This window comes from Lithobates pipiens, unplaced genomic scaffold (assembly GCF_037356315.1).
Source record: "Lithobates pipiens isolate NorthernLeopardFrog02 unplaced genomic scaffold, aLitPip1_a1.2 Scaffold_16, whole genome shotgun sequence".
NCBI lineage: Eukaryota > Metazoa > Chordata > Amphibia > Anura > Ranidae > Lithobates > Lithobates pipiens.
Genome location: NW_027507748.1, coordinates 611269442 through 611273920, shown reverse-complemented (window position 1 = coordinate 611273920; position 4479 = coordinate 611269442).

Sequence of the window (4479 nt, the reverse complement as noted above, 5' to 3'; positions counted from 1 at the left end):
ACCCGCTGGAAGGCAGGCATGTACAGTTACATGCTTGTGCCTGCCTGTGCCATTGTAACGACGTACAATGGCTATACGGCGCTCCTTAAGTGGTTAACCAGACACTGATAAGTGTCACAAGACTGCTGATGGGAAAAGTTTTCTATGTACTGTGGGAGACCAGAAATTGTGAATTCAGGGTCCTAGGTTTAGTAGCACTGTAAAGGCTCCAGTGTTTGATCAGCATAGTCTGTATATATCACTCAGCGAAAGAGAAAAACAAACTCCATGGCCCAATATAATCAAAACAGGAAGTTTATTGTATTAAAAAGGTATGCACAAGAGATGATACATCAAGGGCATTACTGGCATTGCCACCCGACCAGTGCTGTGCATGAGGATCAAGATGAGCAGGCTCCGCCCAACATGTTTCACATTAAAACACATCTTCAGGGAGCAGGAGTTCACTCGTGTGGTCCATTACAGCTTTATATGGTGCAGCCCACAGAATAATCAAGTGCTACTCAGGGGATCTCACAGTTTTCAACTTAAATACGACCAATCATATTTACCAACAAAAACAACTATGAATACGTATATATTAAAAGAAGTATAGGATTACTTTTTTTTTGGAATCTTACTTACCTAGGTGGATGCAGCATCGGTCCAATGCTGCATCTGTCCCCCAGCGCCTCTAAGACTGAGAATCGAGCAATCTAACTACGCTGATCGCTCAGTTCTCAGGGCTCCCTAAGCAGAGAGCTGGTGACTATCAGGAGTGTTAAGCTATGGAGGTGGTGGGAGAGCCGACTCACTGAGAGGCTGAGCCGGGTGCTGGTCCAAGCATGTGGGCGGATCCTGACTCCATTGTCATCATCTTGCCCGAGCCTGGACTGGCTCTGTGACATCTGGCAACAGCGGGCTTCAGCTGAAGATGGGTCACAGGAGTGCAGAACGAACTTTTACATTTTAATGTTGCTGTTAATATTATTCTATTACTAACAGCCATACTGGGCTCCATCTAGTGGATCTAAATGTCATATAAAGCATTATTCATCACAAGTGCCTGCTCCATAAATAAATCAAATAAAAAAAAAAAACATTTTATCAATGCTCAAAAAATTGAATAATCAAGTTTAAAAACAATCCAAGTACAATAAAATCATAAAAACAAAAAATATAATAAAAAATTAAAAAGGTAAGACAAATTAAATGAAATTAAAATGATTAATTCATGAAGAGAACTGAAGCACATAAACTAAGGAAGATTATCAGCTATTATGAAAAAAAAAACAATTAGGTTGCACTCCACATTCAATCCATGTGGAGCGTGGGACCTCAAGTTATAGATTTAGCGAGTTTCCCGCTGAGCAACTTCCCTTAATATTTCAGCCACAGTAGTGGGAAACATGTTTATCCAATCCTACAATTGTCAGAGAAGAGGGATCCTTCTTATGACCAACAGAATAATACCTCGACAGGCTATGCCCTTTGAATCCTTTTTTTTTTAATGTTGGCAAGATGTTCTCTAATTCTCACCTGGAGTGCCCGAGTGGTCTTTCCCACATATTGTAGACCACACGGGCACTCCAGGAGCTAGACAACTGCTTTAATTAAACAAGTAATGCAATCTTATTTTTATTTTTTTATGAAAAGGAACCTTTATTGAATATATAAAATACATAGGATAACAGTAACACATGTGGGGTGCAACATGCACCAAATATACGGATACAACAGCTGTTAACAATAGCATGGGCTGAGAAAACAGTCCTTTGTTTACAAGTTTAACAGTACATTAACAAGAGTAGTGCGGTGTGTTCAGGGAGGGGGGGGGAAGAGAGGACCTCAGAGATTGGGAGTCACAGGCAAATCCACAGCCCAGCTTGCGCAAGGTTGTTCAGAGGGGGGGAACATGAAACCATCATCTTGGGGCGGGGACCCCTCCTTCAGCTACAGGGGTCAACAGGGCTCATCGGGCCGACTCTGAATAGTTTTAGGAGGCATACTAGCTACAGGTTACACTAGGCAGTACATGTATCTGGATCCCCCACCCACTTATCCCATATCTTGGCAAACTTGCCCGGGCAGCCTCTATGCTTATACAGCAATTTTTTATAGGGGAGAGTGGCGTTAACAGCCACCTTCCATTGCCAGGCAGTGGGGGATGTTGAGCTCAACCAGGTGCGGGCTATCTGCAGTCTGGCAAGATATAGAGTCTCCTGCAGGAAGGTAGTCAGAATCCTTGTCTCCTCAGGTACAAGGAGAATCCCCAGCAAAAACTGGCGGGGACAGAGCGTCAGCGGGGAGCCCATTTGGTTGTGGAGGAAGTCAACAACCTGTTTCCAGTAAGCCTGCAGCTCAGGACAGGACCAAAGGAGATGGTAGAACGTGGCCTGGGGATCACCGCATTTAGGGCATGTCGGATCGTAGCCAGCCCTAAATTTGGACAGTCGCCTAGGGGTTAAATATGACCTGTGCAGCATGTAAAGGTGTGTAAGTCTGTCTGAGAGTTTAGGGGAAACCAACTTAGGAGTGTCTAACGCATTTTCCCAGTCCGCGTCCTAGATAACCCCCACGTCTGCCTCCCATCTAGCCTTAAGTCGGTATGCACGGACGGTTGCCCCCGGCGTGAGTAAGTTGTTGTAGAAGAAAGATCATTTTCTTAGGGTCGTCTCCTAGTACCGCTGTTGCTATCGGGAGTGTCTCAAGTCTGGGGATAGGGGATCCAAGTTGGGAGTTAAGGGCATGGCGGTGCTGAAGGTATCTAAAGAACATTCGGTTAGGGAGGTTGAAGTCATCTTTGAGGGCTTGGAAGGGTCTGATATTTCCATTGGTAATGACCTGGGACAGAAAGATAACGCCCCCGGCCAGCCATAAAGAACGGCCGGGGATTGTAGATAGTTCGGGGAGCAAGGGATTATCCCAAAGGGGGGTGTGAGAGTGAAACCTGGGGGCCCCAGTAATGGACGTGGCCTGCTGCCAAACCAAGCAATGATGGGACAGCATGTCTCTCCCCGGGGCGGGTGATCCCCGGGGGCCGCGCATAATGAGACGGAGCAGGAGCGAGGGGAGCACACCAAAGTGGCGTAGCGATCTCTGTCAATCTGATTAAAGTAATAGAAGTGGGACAGTTGGGAGGCCAGGTAATAATAGTACAGGTCTGGTAGGGCAGTGCTGCCCAGGTGGGAAGGACATTTCAGAGCACTCCATGAGAGCTTGTGCCGAGACGAGCCCCATATAAACATATTTAAGAGGGCCTCCAAGGATTTAAAGGTTCTGAGTGGGATTCGCAGGGGAGCGTGCCAGAACGTATAGAGCAGCTTGGGGAGAAGGATAATTTTCACCAAATTTACACGGCCCATCACCCCAAGGGGGAGACGGGACCAAGTCTGGGTTTTATGTTTAAGCAGGGCGAACAAGGGTTCTATGTTTAAGATGGTATAGTCAGTTAGTGATCGTGAACATTGCACTCCCAGATATTTTATCAGACTTGCGCTGACCAAGAGCAGTGCCGCCTGATCAGCGGACGGGGCTCCCATATCTAGGGGGAAAATCTGGGACTTGAACCAATTGATCCGTAGTCCAGAGTATTCCCCAAACTGCTCTATCAGTCGTAGGGCTGCCTGCAAAGAGGAACCCGAGTCTTCAAGATACAACAACATATCGTCTGCGTATAAGCTGAGGGTTTCCGTCAGAGGGCCCGAGCGCAGGCCCTTAATGTGCGGGTGAGCACGAATGGCAATGGCTACGGTTCAACCGCCAGTGCATATAAAAGGGGGGACAGTGGGCATCCCTGGCGAGTACCCCGAGACAGAAGGAAGGAATCCGAGATCCTGCCATTGACCTTGATCCGGGCAATGGGAGCGCTATACAAAAGCTGAAGCCATTTGATGAAGTTAGGACCAAAGCCAAAATTGGTCAGGCATTCCCATAATTAACTCCATTCAACGGAGTCAAATGCCTTTGCGGCGTCGAGACTCACCACTACCCGGGAGCCAGTGTTATCATGGGTAGCCTGCAGATTCATAAAGAGCCTGCGGAGATTAAAGGCGGTGTTCTTGTTAGGCATGAACCCCGTTTGATCAGGGTGTATCAGGCTGAGGATAACTTTATTGAGTCGCAAGGCCAAAATTTTAGCTAGGATTTTTACGTCCAGTTGCAGGAGAGAAATTGGGCGGTATGACTCCGGGTAGCAGGGATCCTTACCAGGCTTGGGTATAAGGACAATAAGGGCTTCACCCATGGAGGCAGGGAGGGTCATCGTGTCAAACATATGAGTGTATAATGTGTGCAGTTCTGGGACTAGCGTGTCTTGGAAATGAGTATAGAATTCCAGGGGCAGCCCGTCCGAGCCAGGCGCTCTGGAGGATGGGAGGGAGGCAAGTGCCTCGACAATGCAGTCGGGGGAGATGGGGGCCTCCAGGAGGGATCTCTGTTCTGGGCTGATAGAGGGGAACCTAATGGTGTGGAGAAATTGGGTAAGGTCAGTGTGCGAGT